Source organism: Anoplolepis gracilipes, chromosome 1 (assembly GCF_047496725.1).
Source record: "Anoplolepis gracilipes chromosome 1, ASM4749672v1, whole genome shotgun sequence".
In the NCBI taxonomy this organism is placed as follows: domain Eukaryota; kingdom Metazoa; phylum Arthropoda; class Insecta; order Hymenoptera; family Formicidae; genus Anoplolepis; species Anoplolepis gracilipes.
Window position 1 is genome coordinate 2,872,491 of NC_132970.1, and position 25,616 is coordinate 2,898,106.

Below are 25,616 nucleotides of genomic sequence, written 5' to 3' on the forward strand. Positions count from 1 at the left end.
TATAACTGTTTTACTAAAACGAGCTCATTCAATGAGTGTCCGCTTTCAGACTATAACATCATAATATAAAGAACTTAATAGAACAGCTGGTCAATGTATCTGTGTTACTGGCAAAGTTGATAATTGTAATATGTACGTGATTTCAATACAGAATGCATGTATCCACTAGAACAGATGCTTCGAATTTTACAATTATTAGCAACTGGAAAAAATATTTGTCTTCTATACAAATAAAATTGAAATAAAACAGTTTTAATGATTGTTAATAAATGTATTAGCAATGTGCCGGCGCATTATTATAAATTTTGACACAAAGAACGCTAATGTATTCTCCCAGTATTCGAATCATTCGTCTCGATTGTCAGAATGTTAAATGGTACGAAGTGCTATCGTAGACAATCTTTATCAGCTCCCAACATCACACAGTCTATATAGGAAGCACTCTCTGCGGTGATGTCCAATTACGTTTCACCGGATATAAATCATCGGAAACATTGCGCTCACCGACGTTTGCTGGACACCATATATTTATAGCGCTTAGTCCACAGTGATAGCTTTACAACGAGATACATATTTATAAGCTGTCGGACGCCAACATATTTACATGTTTCTTTATACACCTAGTACATCGCTTTAAAAAATAGATGCATGCACTTGAAAAATAGTCAGTTAATAGTCACATAAGATATTTTAACTGTTTTAAAATTTTTATTTTACACTATCTCATATCCCCAAATTTTTCTTAAAGAAATAATTTATTATAACTATTTAATATTTATCATAACAATTCAATATAATATTTAAACATGTTCCCTTTTAATCTATTTTCTTTTATCAATCCCCTTTAATCTATTAAAAATTATCAGTTTAGTTCCAAGTTTTAATCACAATTTTATTCTTTGCGTAATCGAGAAAGCTCTAATTAGAACTTGAAAAGCAAATTTAAAGTGAAATGAAATAAACATGTAACAAAGGTGAATTGTTCACGTAACGATCGATCAATATTATGCACCACAATGAGGGTATACTTTTTTTCGTATCCATCAGGCGTCGATTGGTTTAAATCACGATCCATCGCGACTCGCTAACATGCGGCCGCGCATGGTCATCGCGGCGTCGGCAAATTACAGACTTCGTTAGAATTCCCGTTATCTCGATACCTCATCTTACCGCAGGAATTATAAAAACAATTCAGATTTATACCTTACGGCTTATCATGCCGGAGAAAGTTATCTACGTGCGCACGGCACGAGTGCGGCCCGAGCGCCGTTACTTGCTTCGTACGTTCGTTGCAGAGACGGGGCCCGATAAATCTCGGCGAAGAATGGTTTTGTTTCCACTAAAGATTACAGACGTTCGATAAAAAGTCATTGTATGGGAGAAAATCGAGGAAGTCCCGATTATCGTGAGAATGAAATTGCGCGCATCTCTCCGCAATAGTAGTTACTTTAACCGTCAACGTCTATGATTTCTTATTGAACCGTATATTAAGGTTAATGTCGACAGTGATTGAAATCATATTAAATAAGAAGAAAAGTTACACGACTCTTCGATCGGAAGAAGTTAATGCAATAATACACGGAAAATTTCTCTTTTCCTTTTATAGGTATTCGCAGCATATCTGATTTCTTATGATGCATTTGCTTTTTTCTTCTTATTCGCAGATTTAAATTCAACTCTTTGTCTCAAATTTTCGACCGTAAGTTTTTTGACTAATAAGTGACAAAATTCATCAGTGTAAAATTCATCAGGATGATTCTAAATAAATGCGAAAAAATTTAGATGATTCTTTGTCGAAAATTAAGGGGAATATTTTATATAAACATATACTCCTATGTCTCTCCTTGAGTTACTTTAATTACACTTCTCCAAAGAGGGAAGTAAAAATAAAGCTTTTATTTTTTTTCCAATCCATTTGTTTAACATTTACTATATAATTTTGTTTTTTTTTTTTTTTATTTTATTCTAAAATTGAACTTCTTCTAACTCAAAACCTATGCCATTTAACATCGTGTTACATGACAATTTTATCTTTTTTTACTTAAAAATTATTGATTTTACGAAAAAAAATAAAAGAAATAAAAAAGTTTGTAACAAAATCAAGCTTTTTAATGCAAATTTTTAGATGATTATATTCTTGCTCGTTAAAAAATTCAAATGAAAAATTGAATAAGAATTGCTAGTTCCTTTTTTAACGATTTGAAAAGATTAAAAAAATATCAATAAGTAGCTTTTTTATTAGTGGAAAATGTCTGCCAAATTTTATTTTTTAAGTTATCTAAAGTTTGAAAAAGAAAATATAATTTTTACCTCTCTTTTTGGAGAAGTGTAACTTCTTAGGGAAAGATTTAGAAATATATATGTTTATATAAAAAACCCTCCATAATTTTTGACAAAGAATTATCTTACTCCTTACTAAAGAATTATTCCTATAATTTCACACTCTTTCACACTTATTTAGAATGACCCTGCATACAGAAAGTAATGCGTGATATAATACTATTATCACTACAATTACTTTTTTAAGTATCTCGAGAATGTCGAACGATATAGTTATCGACTACAGTGGAAGATATACTAAATAATTAAAACTAAACTACAATTTTGACAAGTTTAGTTTCTGATACTTTTTATAAAAAATTCAGCCGGGAATGTTATAAAATGTATTCAAAAAAAAAAGAAATTGATATTGATATTTTTGCTTATGATAAAAGTGAATTTAAGCGGGCACATTGCAGGACAGATTTTTTTTTTATAAGAAATACTAAAAGACAACGTTTAGAACACGCAAGAAATAACAATATTGATGGCGATATTAATAACAAAATAAATATTAAATCTTTTTTATTATATTTTAATATAAACTTATTTCTCGAAATCAATATCTAATGAGTAATGGTAACGAATTACTTTTCAGAAAAAAAACAGAAAGTATAAAAAAAACGAATTACTTTTACAAAGTAATTTTTTAACTTTAGCGTACTCGTTATATCATGTTATTAATATGCGAGACAGCTTGATGATCCGAGAACAAGATATGTGAAGAAAAGAAAAGGAAAAAAAGGGAAAAACGGAATTAAAGAAAGATTCGGTACGAATGAACAATTTAATAATTTATTTAAGCTCCACGAACCGCGTAATCTCTGAGATATTCATTCGAGACTGATCGCAGACGTCTTCGCAAGACGTAATCGCAACCGTGCCCCTTCCAAATCGCGGCAATTATAACTGTATGCTCCACAGCGAGTGGTACTCGGGTATAAAATACTTGCGCGTGTACGTATGCGAACGTGCTCTGTTACGAGAGGCATCGCATTTTCTGTACCTCATATTACACGAAAACGTCCGCTAACGAGTGACTTTAATCGGCGGGGTATCTCATGAAAGATACACGCGCATATTAATAATTTTTATAAAAACCTGCGATCTCATTAACACGACGAACGCAGCATCATCGATCGCCTTCGCACGAAGTCTGACGTAAGTCCATTGCCAAATTACTCGTTGTTACGACCTCAATTAGTAGCTGATTCAAGCTGCGAGACTTATATACGCGTATAAGCAGATACGTAACTTTTAATTGTGCGATTTACATATAAGATGAGACAAAAAAAATATAAAAAAGAAAAAATATATACACGTTGTATAAGAAAGGTTGTAAAAAAAAGATTCGTCGGAACATTCGCCCGAGTCATAACGCGAGTTTACATGCAACGTGACGTGGATGGTCGCAACATATCGCGGATAGGTATATAGGTACACACGGGGAATGCGAGTCTAAAATATATGTATATCGTACGCCCCGGTGACCGGTACCGCGCGCGGAACAGGAGGACGGAAAAGAGGATGAAGAGGACAACCCACGCGCTTCAATAACGATCACGATGCGCCCGTTGCCGTTCTAGCCCGGAGCAACGCGAGTAGAAAGACAATGGCCGTAAATACTGGATGCGAGATGCTCGTCATCGTGCGGGGAAGCGAGGCATAATTCACAATGGATGTATCTCTTTAAATCGCGCGAAAGCGTAAAAGCTCATCGTGCGCGCCCAGGCATCGGGCTCGCTCGCAGCGTTTCGCAGATGCGCTATCTCGCGACTGAACTTTGCCCGTTTCACCGGCTGCGCGATCAAACGTGACTTTTCCGCGGATACACGTGCGCCCACTATTTCAAAAGCGATGAGCTCCTCCGAAATGCAACGAGTGGCGATCGGCCTGGAACAGCTGACAGGACGTCACGATTGAAATCACATTTCATCTTCTGGCGAATGTATCTGTTTAATGGATTCTAACGTCTCTGAAAAGACTTGTGACTTTAATTCCTTTGGTGGATACAATAAAAACATATATTTTTTTGACGATAACAATGATAGTTAATATTAGCAGTATAACACGAGTAACTCTTACTAATTAATAGTTTTATAAATGAGATAGCTGTACATATTACAGATTCAGAGCGTCAGTATATCAGTCAAGCTATTGAATAATAATAATAATAATAATAATCAAAAAATCAAATTTTTTGATGCACATGACGTTACATAAAATCAGCTTTTTAATCACGGATAATTATCTTTGGATTGCCTCGCGAGAATTGTCTTACTCGTCGTGGTCATTAAAATCCCATTAGATGCGAATTTTCAGGGATACGCTGGATCCACGGCAAAATTGGAATAATCAGCGTGATTGTATTAGCTGTATAATCTGTGCGACGTTCTCCTTTGCGTATTTACGTAATTGGAATGATTTTATCAAACGGCTCAGCGAACCACGTCAAAAATCATTTGGTTCCTCTTCCTTACGCTCATTTTTATTCATTAACAACTTCCTCAAGATAGAAAATTCATTTTGATATTCCGTCTTCAACACGTTAATAAGGATGTCGGCCATTCCTCTATCCTGTCTAGTAATCCCGAAGATTAATTACGTTGCAAGTTACGGAGGTCAGCATAGAACCACTCTAGCGCAACGGTTAACTGCGTAATAATCATGCGTTCGAACATTCGTTTCCCCCTCATGAATTTCGCATATTTGTTTGATGATCTCAGAAAATTTGATCAAACTGACAGACAGCGTATATACACTTTTTTTATACACCCATAACTACTGTTGGAATACTGCGGCGACGAATACACTGCATTACCCAAAACAAAAGAGGCTTGCCACTGAATGTGTGAACGTGAAAAGTGTCTGTCTTCTAGAATGCAGCGTTTGTTCCTGGTTTTCGTCGCGCCGTTTCAGCGCTTTTGCCCGATGCGCAAACACGAGACTTCGTGAATAAAGCATTGTTTGTTAGACCTCCCCACTTTCCGAGCACATCCAGGGAACGTCGACGGAAATCATAGAAATCTGTAAATGGAATCACGCATGGCGTTTTGCGCAACGCTTGAACAAACGCGCTTACATTGTGCCTAAACAAGTCCGAGCGGAGTTAAATGAATTCCGTGGTTCCGTACGCGCCCGTTCTCGAAGTCTCTTGACAGCGCGACACATTCACGCGCGTCTCAATGACACTCGTTTTCGTTGTTTCACTTGCCCGCACATTTCCAACGTAATAATCTATCCACTCATTGAATATGGGCGCGCTTAAAGCGTCAGAGAAAGTTTTCGCGGATGTCGATGAGACTACTGACCAAAATATATATAAATTGACTTAAATTCGACGAAATCACTCAATAAAATTCTCACAGCCAATGTATCGTTTATGTCTGCATATTGAGTAAAGTAAATGTCAAGTTTTGAAAGCATATGAAGAAATCTAATACATCTTCTCGTCTTGAAAACGAAAATTATCATGAATTATTTTTTTATAATTTTTTATTAATACATTAAATATGCGTGTCTAGGCTTTGAGAGAGATTTTCTATCGACATTCATCACGGCCAGTCACTATCGAAGAACAAAAGTATGTCTTCCGTTATCCGCAACATTGTGGCTCGCCGATAGACATGATTACGACTTATGTATAGCTGAAGACATCAACCTATTCTCGAGACGCTCGCCTCGCACTTCATTTCCAAGCTCGAATCCATTTGTCATTCGCTTGTGGACACAGTTCCGTGGATATACCGACAAACGATGCCATTAACTCCTCTAAAAATGGCTGTAACCTGAAATTAAGAGGCGAACAGATGATTTGCACCTGCAGTCAGACCCGTATACTCAAAATAAATATGCCTCGCTTCGAAAATAAAATTCATGATGTATTGACGATGAAATGCCTATTATCCTGAATACGACTGCCACTTTGCGTAGCAAAATGAATGGCCAATGGTTAAGTCATCGTTATTCATAGCCCTAAGTCCGAGACACTCTTGCATGTGTCTTTCAGTTGCGTTTAATGTTGTCCCTGCAAGTACAAATAATAGTTAATCAAAGCAATTTAAATCATTATTGTGTATGTTGCGTGATGATTATACCTACATACTCATAATAAAATACATTACTCGTAGAATTAACTCCATCACCCTGTGTAAATGAGTTATATTAAGCAACTCACGATTTCTTCGTTTTCTCAAAACAATTGCGTTATATTTCTTGAACTAAATAATAATATAATAAAATTTCTGCTAACAATATAAACGTAATAATAACACGAAATACTCGCAAAGTAGCCCGGCAATGATAATGGGTATAAATTTCATCGTGGTTCTCTCAAGAACAATGAAAGATCCCGATGTGATTACGAGAGCTCAGTTGGCACTGGCTATTTGCGGACGGCGCAATTGCCGCACGGGAAAACACGCACAAAAAGAACAGCCAAGGTGGAAGAGGTGGGAACATTGGGATTTATTTGTATAGTGGCAGTTATGCTCTGCACACACCGTATTCCACGGTGCACGTTATTATGGCGAATTTTCTGGACCGCCGCCAACCGCTGGAAAAATATGCAAAGAACACGTTTCACCGTAATCGGTGTGCTATCGCCCGGCTATTACGTGCCAACGTAGTCAGGAGTTGCATCCCATTGATTTCTTACGTCGGCCAGTGAGAAGATCGGTGGATACAGCTCGCCGAAGATGCGCTACTAAAACTCAAAAAGAAGATCGCAAACGGCAACGCTTATCTGCGAGAATGCTTCGTGAAATCGCGCATATAAACGTTGCATACGTTCGGCAAATTCGTGGGTTGGCGGCGGAAAGAGACCTCAACATTTGCATTTATCGGATCACGACAGCGGCGCGGCGCCTAGATTAAGATCCGTTCCGCGCGGCAGAGTGCAGATACAGTTTTTAACATCGACTTAGTCGAGATGGTTATGTTTGTCTGTTATCTGCTCAAACAGGTATCGCGAAATATAAGAAGGATCTATTAAAATAAATAATACTAATAAAATTGATTCTTGCCTAAGAAAAAAGTAATAAGTAATATATAACACGATATAATTATATATGTATGTATATATGTATACGTCATAATTACGTACGTCTAGACATTCTACATAAACGCCGTTTAGCTCGCTGATTATACAACGGAAATATAAATAGCGCTTACGCCAGTAAGAAAAGAATTAATGCTGCATATCAGAAGCACTGAGAAAATGAAGGGCTCCGACCCTTTATTCTAGTGGCGTATTCATTTCTGGTGCTTTCACGCGCCGAGGCGTGGCATTGCTCTGTGGAGAACGAAGAGGTTCCGCGAAAGGTAGCGGTAATCACGGAAATGATCATAATTTTAACGATGAGACTCGCTGGCTCTCAAGGTTTCTATAGCAAGAACGGTCGTTTTGTAGACTAAAAAAAGAAAAAACCTACAAGAAAAGCGTTAAAGGGTGCAACCCAGAAGGAAGCAAAAAAAGAAAAGATAAAGAACAATAAAATAGCGAGGGGAAGTAAAAGAACAAGAGAAGAGCAAAAAGACATTGGGGGCAACGAAAAACTAATTATATTAAGTGGCAGCTAATTACAGACTCCTATATTTAAAGTGACACACGTCACGAAATGAAGCCCCACGTGTAGCAAGGAACGAGATATTCACGTGTAGGTCGCCAGGCACGTATTAATTGCCAGAACTAGTTTAACGCTTTGAAAAGATTTCCTTTATTTTCTCTCTCGTAATTTCTCGTTTTAACGAGAAAATGTTTCCATCCGCCTGGAGCCGATATAACACGCTGCTCTCATCCTCTGAAAAGCACCTGCTTCACTTGGAAGTGGCCGAGCCTCGAGCAGAAAATTATTAGAAAAACTCGTTTAAAGGAATTTTAGTTCTGCCGAGAACATTGCACTGATATTGAGACACGAAAGAGTGAGCCGGGGACATGCAACTAATTGCGCTAAAAATATGATGATACTCGTGGTATGCTGGAGGAAGGAGAAGGCAATTAAATAGAACGGCAATGTATTAGAAACAATAACTTGCTATTAAATTACTTCATTCGGCGCACCAAAACGAGAGAGCTCTGTGCACGGTAGCAAAATTACGTTTCTCATTTCTTTTTCAAGCAAAAATTTCATCTATTGTTATAATTTCAGAGACGTAATATATTCCACCGTTATAAACGATCACGTACGATCATTACCGACGAGAAGCTGTCACATGACTGGATATAACAAAGTTTGTTGTGAAGAATAACATCGTCATGTCGCCCGGGTACGATTCGGTAGCCAAACAAAAATCGTTCTCGCAGCGCACATTTATCAAGATCAAAGATGCAAGGGACAAGATGAATTCCTTGGAGAGACCGTTGTCAGTTGTCGGTGGGCTGCGATATCTATGGAAGACTAACGACTTTCGGTGAGTAACTGCCAACGTATTTCGTGTATGTATCGATTTGCGACGCGTTTTATTTGATACAATTCTTGCGAATGTCGTCGAAAATTCTGCGTGAAAATCGAGATTGACGTAATCAAGATGTCGATTAAATTAGAAGCTGGAAAATAATAGTTATCATCGATCGACACATAGTTTTTTGTAAAATAAAGGTATGATTTATTACTAAAGGCGTAAACCATTGCTTTCTTCTCGTTAGTCAAGAAATCTGTCAATAATTATGATTCGCACGCGATTCTTTACACGACAAGCACGATCAATGCGTTGTAAAGCACAACGATATTCACGTATATTTCATGCGTTACTGCTCCTTGACTCGAAGCACGGAAGTCGTGTCCCATCTCGCATGTGCGCCCATGCTTTGTTGTTCTTATTCCGGCGGACGCTCGTTAGCTACTCAACACGCAACCTAATTTCTTCTCTTTCTCGGCTCACCGCTCACCGCTCACCGCTCCTGCATCCTTCGACCACTTTAATCTCTTTAGATACACGCACTTTATACGTATATATTTATTTTGCTTTACGAGATATTTATGCGTTAATACTTTATAACAAAATCAAATCTTCGAATCTCTTCTCACAATCATAAATATTTTTTACGAAATCTGATTAGTTAGATTACATCTGATTAGCTACAAATTAGATAGATTGATAGCATATATACGCATCGATCGAAAATCAAACATGATATCCCCTTTGCGTGAGTCATACTGAATCGTAATTTCCCCTCGAGGGCGAAAATAACAGAGAATCGTGTATCACCCAGTAATTTCACGAGAGCGTAAAATCTTTTTATGATATTTTAATCCGACAGATTGGCGTCGCTTGGAGATTTGTCTCGCTTTTCTACTCGATTCCATCATGTTACTCCCCATCGGATGAGAGCCTCGGGGACCATGGTCCCACTCGCTCGCAACACACCGCTACTGTATCTATCTACTCGAGGGTTCCCGCGGTGCGCAATTGATGATGAAATATGCACACCGTAAAAGTGGCGTCCTTTACTGAGCTGGCTGAGCTACGCGACCTTCGTTACACCATGGCTTTAATTTTGTCGCAATTTAGAAGGGCTACGGCCGGAATTAATTACCCTCTCTCGTTCGTCCGGTATATTGGCCGCGCCTTGGATTGTACGCGCACTCATTGTCAGTATCACGCTATATCTCAAGTCACATTCGTATTATTCAAGCGGATGAACCATCAAACAAAACAAAACGTTGTACACATAAAAGTAAAAATCTATTGAATTTTTTTTTTCGATCTTGCGTCAATCGTTTACATCAAATACACATGTCATGAATACTCAAGAAAGTTAATACATATACAAACTTTATTGGATCGTTCATTTAAACAGTTTAAATCCACCTTTATATATCCAGATTGTTTTAAATTATTTGAATTTTTCATAATGCTGGTAATATTGTAAGAAATATCAAAATGCAACAAGAAGAAAAAAAGCGTCAGTAGTTTGCTGCAGTTAATTAAGCACTGGTATCGCATATCGCAGAAATTAGCTCGATAAAACAAAGTTGAATTAAAAGAGATGAATGTCGTGCTATTCAAATTTACTGTTTTATTCTATCTATATATATGGTACGATACGACTTAATCATTTATTAAACCAGTTCTGAATCTTTTTTCCACAAAATATGCGGAATACATCTGTTGTACATTCAATGTAGTTTTCTCCGATAATTTTCACCATTCAAAAACAAGCATCTATAGAAGCACACAGATTTTATCATATCTTCGTTAATGATCATTAAGGTAGAAAAATGAAAAAAGCGATTATATTGAATTATGCTTATGAATTGCGTTAACCCAGTCATTAGTGCTGTGTAAATTGCAAATTGTAAACCTCTAACATAATGTATTTGAACGAGAATAGACATTTTTTCGCCCCAACATATAACGTATTAAAATCCATTTCGACGATTGTTCGAAGCGTTTGCACGAAGGAATTCCGAATCGCAATCGATAATTCGGAGCCAGCTGTAAAACGCGCAGTGGGAGCCGCGCTTCTCTTACGGAAGTATTGCACGCGTACGTTGCATTATGCGGATCCTCGGAATTGCGAGGAAGAGCTGTATCGTGCTTCTCCCAGTCCCCTTTCGCTTCTCTTCCACCATCTATGCGCCATCGTCAAGGATTCTCTCGGCATTTCGAGAGCGCCGAGAAGGGACCTCTCTCGCGGTCCCCAGGTCGTTCCGTTTATCTCGAGCACCGTCGTTTCGCGATGAATAAACAGCAGTCGGGCTTCTTCGAAACAATTTAATCTACATAAGCTAACAGCTACCTGTCTCTCCTAGCATCGCCGGTGGGGAGATTCGAGCTACTCGGCGGAACGTACCGGATGCAAGCAAAGCGGCGGCTTGTCTCTCGTTCGTCGCGCTCGTATACTCTCCTGAACGAGATCAGCGTTTGTCCCTCGCGAGTTAGCACGGACCGGGAAATAGCGAGAAAGGGAACAACAGAACGGACGACGACGAGGGAAGGGTGCGGGAAAAAGATACTAGGATAGCACCTAAAACTAGGACTGCCGGTGCAGGAAAATGGAAGGAACAATGGACGAGAAGGGGAAGAGGGTGGGAGAGGTGGTCGGTCGATGGCTTCAAGAATCTACGGGGCCACAAATAAGAGATAAAGCTGGCCTGGCACCTCGTATCTACGATCTGGTCTCCGTATCACTCGTAGGTAGAGAGAAAGGGAAGTGAAGAGACGGAAATTCTCTTCTGCAGGAGAATCCACCATAGATTGAATTATCGTCCCCGATCGATTCTGAATTTAGTTTTGCTGCTTCTTTGTGTCGTTGTTTCCTCGAATTGAAATAGACAACGCAGAGATGGAAATTACGCAATTGACTCTAATAATTTATTATTAAAACCATGACGAGCACGTATTCGAGTGATTTTGAAAGACCCAGACTGGTGCGATGAATTGATTTGTGAGAATGTCGATGGAGATTTTCCGCTGATTTCTCAAGCTTGTTTATTTTTAGAAGGAAGGCGCTGGTTGGCCTACGATAAGCATGACGATTTCAAGAAAGTGAAAGACTTATCCTGCGGAGGTGAAAACTATCTTGCGTCAATATTGACGATATGTTGGCGCATTCGCTTTGTCAACTGGAGACCGAGAATTGCTTTTTCAACCGGCTCGTTTTCTGTTGTTACCTTCAAAAACATTGCACACCGTCAAAAGCACACTCGTAGAAACAAATATATCTCAATTTAATCTACAGAATACTTTTAAAGAATACGGCCAAGCTCACATAAATATTTCGCCTGATTTTGCCAAGTTAAAAATAACAATATTTCCTATTACGATTAAAGCTTACGTCGAGCTGATTCTAAATACATCCCCGTCGCCAACAAAAACAAACACAAAAATCAGGTAAATAGCAAAATTTTTCACTAAAAACACATCTCTTTGACCGTGAATCATAAGACCAAATCGATCAAAATCACGAAAAGTTCAAATTAAATCGATGTAATGTCATCTGACAAAATTAAAACTCGTTTTTCTCCAAAACGGTAAGAGGTTCCACTTTGAGATTTATATATTTAAAATTAATTCGACATAAGCTTTAATCATATATAAGAAAAATAATTACTATTTTTTAACTTGGAGAAATGAGGCGAAACTTAGTCGCACTCTTTAATTAATTATTATTTGGATTCATTAACGACGGATTATAATTATACTTGGTGAATATTTTTTTTAAATACATATCAAAAAACGTATTGTATATTTATTCTTCTCTTCCAAAGTAAATAAATAAACATTATAAAATCACGTAAACCATTTTTTGATAATTATAATAAGGTTATTCGAAATATGTATGTGATAACATATCTCAGCAAATAACTACATTACGGCTGGTATTTATTTGAAAGAAAATGAGACGATTTCGTCTCTTTTCTTTTTTCAGTCTTCGTGGTGGCATGGCGAATCAACGAGAGTCTTTAATTAGCGGACTATTTCGCTTTTATCTTATCGCAATGAGAGAAGATCGAATATATGTGCGTCCACGTGTAACTTTCTATCCGGATGTCACGTCGGAGGGTGGTGCACTTTGACTTTAAATTACTCGGGAAAGAGGGACGCGAAACAGAAGAAGAAGAAGAAGAAGAAGAAGAAGAAGAAGGCAGAAAAGAATGTGATATCGAACGATACATGCAACCAAGCACTTACCTCAACATCCCTGGCGGATTTGCGAGAAGCACCATCCTGATAAAAATGCACGATTGCTCGCGCGCTAACCCACAAAGTTACGACCGCCGGTACTCGTGCATATATTTCGCATTATCGAATTTTTTACCGGTTATGCAACGAACGACGTTAATTCGAATTTTCTCTAAGACACGCTAAATATTTCCCTGAAAAATACAACGTTATACATTACCCACCTCATTTCACGCTTCGGTCGTATTTCCGCACGTACGACAGGCACGACCGACAACGATACGAACGAAGAAATAAAAAGTTTTCTCTGCGTCAAAGATAAACCTAAGTGAAGTGCGAGTAGAAAGTGATTCATTGCCGAACGAGTTTTACAAGTGATACCTTTGATAAGACAGTTTAATCGAGTTAATACCCAATCTCAGCGAAATTAATCGCGTCGAAATCGATAAATGTCAGACAGACTAAAGAAATATATATTCTACATATATGAATGAGACATATATACTGATCGTTTTGTTCCACCTTTTATAGGTATCGCCTCCCAGCGACGAGATAAACTTTTTCTTGTGAGTCAATATTTGCTAAATTGCCCGTTTCAGATATGTCAGCCCCACCTGTACGTTACTGCAAGGCACATGATTTCGATGAAATTGATAGTATGCAGCTGTATTTTCTTTTCTGTTTATATCACAGTACGTTCGACGGTTTTTATTCATGAATTGTATTCTGTGGCAAAGTATTGGTGATAGGAATTTTATAACATTTTCCTGTTACGTTATCTTGGACAAGCCATTTCGTATCGAGACACACGTGTAAGTAATTTTATCTTTTATTTCTCTTACGCTTATATTGCTACTCTATATCTGCATGTCGTTATTAATCATAATCGTTATTGAATTTACAACGGGAAAATATTCATTCGTGAAATGTGTTTTCAATTAAATACCACCTTTTTTGCAAACCTATATTTATGTGTTGTGCATGTCATTCTATAATTAATTTTACCTTTTAATATACATGTAAAAATTATGTAAACATATGTAAAAAATTAAAATAATAATTATATAATCTGATTAAATAGCAATAAAATTATAAAATTAGATAATAAAATTAAATATAATCTGCCTTTATATTCAGTGTCTCAACATTGGAATAAATTTTGTGCATAAAAATGCAATTTATTTCAAAAGTATTTTAAATTATCGACAGTTATTACCTCTTGTGGATCAACTTGACGAACAAATTTGGGTTAATAGCAGGCTCGGTGCGATAATATTCATTTAATGCAATTTAAGTAATTGCTGTCCCATTAAGACGACAATCTTGCAGTCTTTCTGCAAGCACGCGAGAAACTGTCTCGGTACCGTAACATTGCACCAATTTTATCTCCCGATATTTCTCGTGGAAGCCACAAACAACTGCGCAATATATAAAAATACTCGGTTGTTTTTTTTATCCTCTGAATAATAGGACGAAAGACTCTTATATATACGTGATTATATACACCCGGAACAACAGTGATATGCAAATAGAATTTTAATTTGCGTGACAGATTATGCATAACAAAGCGATACGGTAATAGGCTAAATTCCTAATTACTAGAGACGGTCATAATAAATTTGAAAATTCACAGTATTTTAGGTAACCGTTGGGCAATTAGACTCGGCTAATGGACTCTAAACTGTCAGTTATGAGTTTCTAACTTCACGAATGCACGAGATGGTATCACGTATACTTTCTAGCGGATAATGATTCCTGTAGATTTGCGCAATTCCAACAAATAATCGTTATCTCACAACATTGCAGATAACGTTAATAGCACATATATTATTCAACAAACATTTATCTTCAACGATAAAGATTACGTATGTTTACAGAAACCGGTGTGTTGTGTATAACCAATTTAAAAAAAAACAATTCTCCTTCTATATGCTCTTGTTAGAAGAGATTAATAAGCAGACGAGTTTTTTCTACTTTTTAATAACTTTTACTGCTCATATTTTTGTTGTCGTTGCAACTGATACTTTACCATATTCCTCGCTGTATTCCGATATCAGTATCTATAATGCCGCTAATTACTGACGCATTTAATTTCAGTAGTAATATATGCAAGTTAATATAAACAACATATGAGCAAACCAACAGACGTGTGTGTAGTGGATCTCTATTACTTTGCCATACAGCTGTGTCAATTAATATATCTATCCTTCCGTATTGAGTTCACACGTAAAACTTTGCGGTGATCATGGTGGCAAATATGACCCATCGCCAACGAATGAGCTCCTAATTCCTTCATAATTACTCTCTAAAGCTTCTACGTAAATATGCCATCATTTAACGGCGAATCCTTTCTGGATGCTGAAATAAATATGTGTATCTCATATCGTGAGCAAGCATTACTATTTATTTCATAATTTTACAAGCAACGACTACAAAGGAGAAGATACGACGTTAATATATCCAGCTGCATTAATATGCAACTAACATACTGTCATTTTCACCTGAAAATGATCAAGCAGATTAGTTAAACGTAGTCGCCAGTTTCAGACAATCTCTCGGTCACAATGTTGCGGCAATCACGGTCATCGTCATTAAAGATATTGCGACATGAAACACTTTAACTCAAATTAGAATACCTTGGAGAAAAAGTACAATAGCACGAATGTTAAATTGCATTTAATTATATATAATATGATTGACTTTACTGTTAAGCTTTTATGTATTTTGCACCTTTTTACTACATAAAAAACCATGTAAACATATAACCAATTTAAAAATAAATAATAACATATCTTTTTTACATATAACTTTATATAATTAATGCAATTATGTTGTATGTCTTATAATTTCTAAAAAAATTTTTTAGATTTATATAGAAAAAATGAGATAAAAACTTTGAACAAAATAAATAAGGTTATAAAAAATAATAATTAGGATTTATTATTAGAACCCTATTATCTATAATAGTATTTAATTTTCGAGTTAACTTAAAAATTAATTAGTTCTGCAGTTTAAAATATAATATAAAATTATAATATTTTCATAATATAGTATAACACAAATTATAATTTTGCAGATTATTAACAACTAAATGCAGATAACAGTGCGTCAGTTTCACAAAAAATTAAGTTTCCTCTGAAACTGATACTGTGTTCGTTCCGATATTTTTTCTCGTCTACATCTCTTTAAGGGGGTAAAAAAGAGGTTGCAGAATTCTCAAAAATGAGAATCGATTTATTGGTAAAATACACCAAGTAAAATAAGTGCCATGTGCACAATTCAAATTTCGCGAAAGAATTAATTTCTAAAGAAATTTTTTATTTAATGAAATGCATTAACATCCGCGCATGGCTCTCATTGCCAAGTTTAGAGTTACGTGATTACTGTGTACACAACATAAATATTTCTTTATCTTTATACCAGAACTAAATGAATATCAATTTTTCATGTTAAGATCAATAAATGTCAATACCAAAACTAAATAAATGTCATTCAAGATTTTTAAATTAATCTATCTTTGCTCTCTTATACAAATGAGGACAAAAAAATATTGCAGCAAAATTCCTTGAATCAGAAATCAATACATATATATATTACTCTAAATTTACAGAACCTAAATAATTATCATTACAATTATGACTACAAAATAAATATTATATATAAATGTATATATATATATGTATACATATATATATATATATATATATATATATATATACATATATATATATATATATATGTATATATATTGAAATATTAAAATAATGTCATATATTTAATTAAAAACAGATAATAAATAAAGGTAATTTAATTTAAATGAGAATATACATGCCTGACAGGACAGTACGCAATAAAGAAACCAATAACACACGTATATTTTCATATTTCTATATTTAACGGAAATAATTAATGTGTCAATGGATAAGTGTTGATCGTAAAAGAAGACTAAAACATATGAAATAAGTATTGATTTTGAGTTGTAGATTCGGCTGTAATAATAAGAGGTAAGCGAAGTAACATCTAGAATAAAACACTTGCAGTTGAAACGCATATGACGACGAAGCACGAGGAAATTCGTGTCCTGAGTCATATGCAATCAGAAATGTTTATTATTACAATTATTGTACGACGTATATAATCGTCGGATTTCCAGTATTCAGTATCAGTTACCAAAGCTTCAACAAAATGAAGCTTGCTGTAGGCTTGATTATAACCTATTTGTCTTTAACATACGCATTTATAGATAACGATATAGCATCAGTCAATGCGCAAGCTAATGCCGAAGCAAATGCAGCAAGCAACGCGAAAAATGAATATACCGTTTACAGTGATACCAAAGCAGCCGCAAATGCTGTGAGTAGTGCAACAAGTAAAGGAAAACAAGATATTAATACATACAGTCAAGCAAACGCAATTGCACAAAGTAAAACAAGCGCAAGCGCATCAGATCTAAGTCATACATACGAAAGTGCACTTTCTAATACACAAGCAGCAACCAGTGCTAATGCTGCAAGTGCATCTCATAAAGAAAATACATTTGCTAATGCACAAGCAGCAGCCAACGCAAATGCTGCAAGTGCATCCCATGGAGGAAATGCATTAACTGAAGCAAAAACAGCAGCTACTACTAATGCAATAAGCGCCGCTTATGAAAAAGGTAAAACATCTGCCGAATCAAACGCACAAGCAGCAGCTAAAGCAAATGCTGCAAGTGCATCTCACGGAGGAAATACATTAACTAAAGCAGAAGCAGCAGCCACTGCTAATGCAATAAGCGCTGCCCATGGACAAGGTGAAACATATGCCAAATCAAATGCACAAGCAACAGCCAGAGCAAATGCTGCAAATGCATCTCATGAAGGAAATGCATTAACTAAAACAGAAGCAACAGCCACTGCTAATGCAATAAGCGCCGCCCATGGACAAGGTGAAACATATGCCGAATCAAATACACAAGCAGCAGCCAGAGCAAATGCTGCAACTGCACCTCACGGAGAAAATACATTTGCTAATGCACGAGCAGCAGCTAACGCTAATGCAATAAGCGCTGCCCATGGAAAAGATGAGATATCTGCCGAATCAAAAGCACAAGCAGCAGCCAGAGCAAATGCTGCAAGTGCATCTCACGGAGGAAATACATTTGCTAATGCACGAGCAGTAGCTAACGCTAATGCAATAAGCGCCGCACGTGGAAATGATAAAACATCTGCAGAATCTAGTGCACGAGCAGCAGCCACTGCTGCAAGTACATCTCGTGGAGGAAATGCACCAGCTAACGCACGTGCAGGAGCTAACGCTAATGCAATAAGCGCCGCACGTGGAAATGATAAAACATCTGCAGAATCTAGTGCACAAGCAGCAGCCACTGCTGCAAGTACATCTCGTGTGGGAAATGCATTAGCTAACGCACAAGCAGCAGCTAATGCTGCAAGTACATCTCGTGGAGGAAATACACTAGCTAACGCACGTGCAGATGCTATCGCCAATGCAATAAGTTCTGCGCGTGGAAAAGATGGACAATCTGCAGAATCTATCGCACGAGCAGCAGCCAACGCTGCAAGTACATCTCGTGGAGGAAATGCACTAGCTAACGCACGTGCAGATGCTATCGCCAATGCAATAAGTTCTGCGCGTGGAAGAGGTGAACAATCTGCAGAATCTATCGCACGAGCAGCAGCCAACGCTGCAAGTACATCTCGTGGAGGAAATGCTCTAACTAATTCACGAGCAGCAGCAACCGCTAGTGCAATAAGCTCCACACGTGAAAGAGGTGGACAATCTGCAGAATCTATCGCACGAGCAGCAGCCAACGCTGCAAGTACATCTCGTGGAGGAAATGCATTAGCTAACGCACAAACAGCTGCCAACACTGCAAGTACATCTCGTGGAGGAAATGCTCTAACTAATTCACGAGCAGCAGCAACCGCTAGTGCAATAAGCTCCGCACGTGAAAGAAGTGGATCATCTGCAGAATCTATCGCACGAGCAGCAGCCAACGCTGCAAGTACATCTAGTGGAGGAAATGCACTAGCTAACGCACGTGCAGATGCTATCGCCAATGCAATAAGTTCTGCGCGTGGAAGAGGTGGACAATCTGCAGAATCTATCGCACGAGCAGCAGCCAACGCTGCAAGTACATCTCGTGGAGGAAATGCATTAGCTAACGCACAAACAGCTGCCAACACTGCAAGTACATCTCGTGGAGGAAATGCTCTAACTAATTCACGAGCAGCAGCAACCGCTAGTACAATAAGTTCCGCACGTGAAAGAAGTGGATCATCTGCAGAATCTATCGCACGAGCAGCAGCCAACGCTGCAAGTACATCTAGTGGAGGAAATGCACTAGCTAACGCACGTGCAGATGCTATCGCCAATGCAATAAGTTCTGCGCGTGGAAGAGATGGACAATCTGTTGAATCTATCGCACGAGCAGCAGCCAACGCTGCAAGTACATCTCGTGGAGGCAACGCACTAGCTAACGCACAAACAGCTGCCAACACTGCAAGTACATCTCGTGGAGGAAATGCTCTAACTAATTCACGAGCAGCAGCAACCGCTAGTGCAATAAGCTCCGCACGTGAAAGAAATGGATCATCTGCAAAATCTATCGCACAAGCAGCAGCAACCGCTGCAAGTACATCTCGTGGAGGAAATGCTCTAACTAATTCACGAGCAGCAGCAATCGCTAGTGCAATAAGCTCCACACGTGAAAGAGGTGGACAATCTGCAGAATCTATCGCACGAGCAGCAGCCAACGCTGCAAGTACATCTCGTGGGGGAAATTTATCAGCTAATTCACGAGCAGCAGCAACCGCTAGTGCAATAAGCTCCGCACGTGAAAGAAGTGGATCATCTGCAGAATCTATCGCACGAGCAGCAGCCAACGCTGCAAGTACATCTAGTGGAGGAAATGCACTAGCTAACGCACGTGCAGATGCTATCGCCAATGCAATAAGTTCTGCGCGTGGAAGAGGTGGACAATCTGCAGAATCTATCGCACGAGCAGCAGCCAACGCTGCAAGTACATCTCGTGGAGGAAATGCATTAGCTAACGCACAAACAGCTGCCAACACTGCAAGTACATCTCGTGGAGGAAATGCTCTAACTAATTCTCGAGCAGCAGCAACCGCTAGTGCAATAAGCTCCGCACGTGAAAGAAGTGGATCATCTGCAGAATCTTTCGCACGAGCAGCAGCCAACGCTGCAAGTACATCTAGTGGAGGAAATGCACTAGCTAACGCACGTGCAGATGCTATCGCCAATGCAATAAGTTCTGCGCGTGGAAGAGGTGGACAATCTGCAGAATCTATCGCACGAGCAGCAGCCAACGCTGCAAGTACATCTCGTGGAGGCAACGCACTAGCTAACGCACAAACAGCTGCCAACACTGCAAGTACATCTCGTGGGGGAAATGCTCTAACTAATTCACGAGCAGCAGCAACCGCTAGTGCAATAAGCTCCGCACGTGAAAGAAGTGGATCATCTGCAGAATCTATTGCACAAGCAGCAGCAACCGCTGCAAGTACATCTCGAGGAGGAAATGCATTAGCTAACGCACAAACAGCTGCCAGCGCTGCAAGTTCATCTCGTGGGGGAAATGCACCAGCTAACGCACGTGCAGATGCTATCGCCAATGCAATAAGTTCTGCACGTGGAAGAGGTGGACAATCTGCAGAATCTATCGCACGAGCAGCAGCCAACGCTGCAAGTACATCTCGTGGGGGAAATGCACCAGCTAACGCACGTGCAGATGCTATCGCCAATGCAATAAGTTCTGCACGTGGAAGAGGTAGACAATCTACAGAATCTATCGCACAAGCTGCAGCAACCGCTGCAAGTACATCTCGTGGAGGAAATGCTCCAGCTAACGCACGTGCAGATGCTATCGCCAATGCAATAAGTTCTGCACGTGGAAGAGGTGGACAATCTGCAGAATCTATCGCACGAGCAGCAGCCAACGCTGCAAGTACATCTCGTGGAGGAAATTCATTAGCTAATTCACGAGCAGCAGCAACCGCTAGTGCAATAAGCTCCGCACGTGAAAAAGGTGGATCATATGTAGAATCTATCGCACAAGCAGCAGCAACCGCTGCAAGTACATCTCGTGGGGGAAATGCACCAGCTAACGCACGTGCAGGTGCTATCGCCAATGCAATAAGTTCTGCACGTGGAAGAAGTGGACAATCTGCAGAATCTATCGCACAAGCAGCAGCAACCGCTGCAAGTACATCTCGTGCAGGAAATGCATTAGCTAACGCACAAACAGCTGCCAGCGCTGCAAGTACATCTCGTGGGGGAAATGCACCAGCTAACGCACGTGCAGATGCTATCGCCAATGCAATAAGTTCTGCACGTGGAAGAGGTGGACAATCTGCAGAATCTATCGCACGAGCAGCAGCCAACGCTGCAAGTACATCTCGTGGAGGCAACGCACTAGCTAACGCACGTGCAGTAGCTATTGCCAATGCAATAAGTTCTGCACGTGGAAGAGGTAAACAATCTGCAGAATCTATCGCACGAGCAGCAGCCAGCGCTGCAAGTACATCTCGTGGAGGAAATTCATTAGCTAATTCACGAGCAGCAGCAACCGCTAATGCAATAAGCTCCGCACGTGAAAGAGGTGGATCATCTGCAGAATCTATCGCACAAGCAGCAGCAACCGCTGCAAGTACATCTCGTGGGGGAAATGCACCAGCTAACGCACGTGCAGATGCTATCTCCAATGCAATAAGTTCTGCGCGTGGAAGAGGTGGACAATCTGCAGAATCTATCGCACGAGCAGCAGCCAACGCTGCAAGTACATCTCGTGGAGGAAATGGATTAGCTTATTCACTTGCAGCAGCTATCGCTAGTGCAATAAGCTCCGCACGTGGAAGAGGTAGAACATCTGCAGAATCTATCGCACGAGCAGCTGCCAACACTGCAAGTACATCTCGTGGAGGAAATGCACCAGATAACGCACGTGCAGATGCTATCGCCAATGCAATAAGTTCTGCACGTGGAAGAGGTGGACAATCTGCAGAATCTATCGCACGAGCAGCAGCCAACGCTGCAAGTACATCTCGTGGAGGCAACGCACTAGCTAACGCACGTGCAGTAGCTATTGCCAATGCAATAAGTTCTGCACGTGGAAGAGGTAGACAATCTACAGAATCTATCGCACGAGCAGCAGCCAGCGCTGCAAGTACATCTCGTGGAGGAAATTCATTAGCTAATTCACGAGCAGCAGCAACCGCTAGTGCAATAAGCTCCGCACGTGAAAGAGGTGGACAATCTGCAGAATCTATTGCACGAGCAGCAGCAACCGCTGCAAGTACATCTCGTGGGGGAAATACACCAGCTAATGCACGTGCAGATACTATCGCCAATGCAATAAGTTCTGCGCGTGGAAGAGGTGGACAATCTGCAGAATCTATCGCACAAGCAGCAGCCAACGCTGCAAGTACATCTCGTGGAGGCAACGCACTAGCTAACGCACGTGCAGTAGCTATCGCCAATGCAATAAGTTCTGCACGTGGAAGAGGTAGACAATCTACAGAATCTATCGCACGAGCAGCAGCCAGCGCTGCAAGTACATCTCGTGGAGGAAATTCATTAGCTAATTCACGAGCAGCAGCAACCGCTAGTGCAATAAGCTCCACACGTGAAAGAGGTGGACAATCTGCAGAATCTATTGCACGAGCAGCAGCAACCGCTGCAAGTACATCTCGTGGGGGAAATTCATTAGCTAATTCACGAGCAGCAGCAACCGCTAGTGCAATAAGCTCCGCACGTGAAAGAGGTGGATCATATGCAGAATCTATCGCACAAGCAGCAGCAACCGCTGCAAGTACATCTCGCGGGGGAAATGCACCAGCTAACGCACGTGCAAATGCTATCGCCAATGCAATAAGTTCTGCACGTGGAAGAAGTGGACAATCTGCAGACTCTATCGCACAAGCAGCAGCAACCGCTGCAAGTACATCTCGCGGAGGAAATGTATTAGCTAACTCACAAGCAGTAGCTAATGCTTATGCAACAAGCTCCGCAGCTGGAAAAGATGAAACATATGGAAATAATGACGCAGATACATCTGCACAAGCTGCTGCTAGTACTAATGTTGCCAGTAACGTGAATGAAAGCAAATATGGAGGCGCAATAGCTGTTGCTAACAGTCAAGCGAGCGCAATTGCGTTAAACCATAGAAAACAACACAGAAATCATAATAAAGACTGGAAATATTATAATCGTTATGAAAGCGATCAAAATTGGGATGATTCTTCAGAGGAACAGCTATGGCCAAAACATAAGTATCGCCGTATAATTTATGATCGAAGAAGGAGAGATACCAGCGATGCCAGTGCTTCAGGTCAAAGCGACGCTACTGCTGTGAGTAATGGAAAGAAAGAAACTATTGCCAAAAGTAACAGCGCATCCAATGCTGCTGCTACGAGCAACGGACGAAAAGGAGTCGCTAATGCCGCTGCAAAAGGCGCATCTGATGCTATTGCTGTAAGTAATGGTCGAAAAGGAGCATCTAATACTGCAAGTAATAGTGCATCTGATGCAGTTGCTACTACAAGGAATTAAATCTAATTATAAATAAAATAATCTTTTTTGCATTTTTTTCGAATTTTTATATAAGGAAAAAGGGAGAAATGTTTTTAAGTATGGAATAATTATTATTAAATTTTTTTTGTTGTAGAGAGAGAGAGAAATATATTTCAATTAATACAAAATGCATACTATATAAAAAATTTTATATCTCTTATAATTTGTCAAGCAATATCTGTATTGTATCTGCAACATTCTTAATTTTAATATTGAAACTCTTAATATATGTAATAAAAACTTTATAATTGACAATTTTTACGATATTATTTTAAAAAATGTCATCTTAGAGAATATATAGTATAATCTTTTATAATATTCTCTTGCAATTAATTTTAAAATTTTTATACTGCTTAAGAAGTAACAAAAAGTCCATTTTAATAATAAAGACTGAATTTTAGCTATATATATGTAATTACATACGTATTTTGTTTCATCATATTTACATTGTTTTATTCATTAATCATTATACAGACCTGCGAAATTAAGGGTATTAAAAGTTGTTTGAGACTTATAAGTAATTTCTTATGTAATTTTATGTGTTGAATACGAATATGACCGCAGAAATTGTCTACCATGTTTTTGTAATAAATGAGGTAAAATAGTCTAAAAATGACGATTTTGATTATATTCATAAAAGTATTACAGAAAAAGTAAATTATATTTTTATATTTTAACTGGTTTCATATTTTAAATTCGAAATAGTGGATCTAATATAACGGACCCCTAAATTTAAATTGTAGACAAATTTAGTAGTCCGTCATATTGAATTTCATAAATCTAACACCAGATTTAAAATCAGCGATCCCCAAAACTCAACATATATTTAGTTTACCTGTGCTAGTGCATAGTTTCTTCAGCCTTAAAGGATTATACTCCTATGCTTTAAAAGGTTCGTAATGTTTTTAACTGATATATCTTGATGAGAAAAATCATACGTTATCAAATAAAAATTGTTTTTAAAGAAGAAAAATAGTACTATATAAAACCATCGTAATAAATATAAGAAATATAAGAAATAATTTCTCTGTAATATTTTCATGAATATAGTTGAAATCGTCATTTTTGGATTTATTTCTAAAACCGATGTGATAAGCAATGTTTGCGGGCATATTCGTATTCAGTGCACAAAATTACGTAGAGAACAATCTATAATTTTCAAACAACAAAATCTCACAGATCTGTGTTATTAATAATAGATTGTAAATTGCAATCAGTAAGATCACATTAATAATTACAGCGGTGAATAAATTTGTTTTGCATTTTATGTTATATTGCTAAAAGTATCATACCGTCACGGTGATGACTTTTGCTCCGATTTGTATTGATAGCTTTATAGTTTTATTAGTCACGCGCAAGAGTAAATACATACGATACTTGCATGATTCGTCGAACCTGTGCGCTAGAGCATGTTTTATTGAAGCACTTATCATAGTGGACGTGTTGAATATAAAAATCCTACGATCATTCGAATTTATCGTATGCTGTCGCTTAGACATTCGCCGCTCCGTCATGGTGTAGTACACACAGTCGATAAAATATTATCATTGCTATTTATACTTGTCAAAAAAAATTGTCCTATTCAATTACCATAGACACAAGTTGTCGCGATCATCAATAATTATTTGCAACGCAGCATTCAAAAGCATAATTCTATTTATCGTTTTTATATCGCGTAGAGAACCGGAAAGAAACGGTTCTGTCGTAAGTAATCTTATTTATCTTTGTGAGATATCGCTCTACGTATCGATAACATATTATTAAATAAATTTCGATTACTTTTTGTACACGTTAAAGTTGAAGTGTTTATATATTATATATTTCTGTGTGTTTTTTATTATATATTACGCACTTCTTATACAAATAAAATATTTATATATGTATATGTATATTTTATGTTTTCTTTTAAATATCCAATTCAAAATCGAAATGATATATTGTACAATGTGGCTAAAAGATGACATACTTTCTAAGTACTAATTGCAAAACGCCTTCATATTCTATATTCTCCATTGTACAAGTATTGTGTGATAAATAATCACGCATCACGTGATTATATGAAGAAGAAATTTCATGAA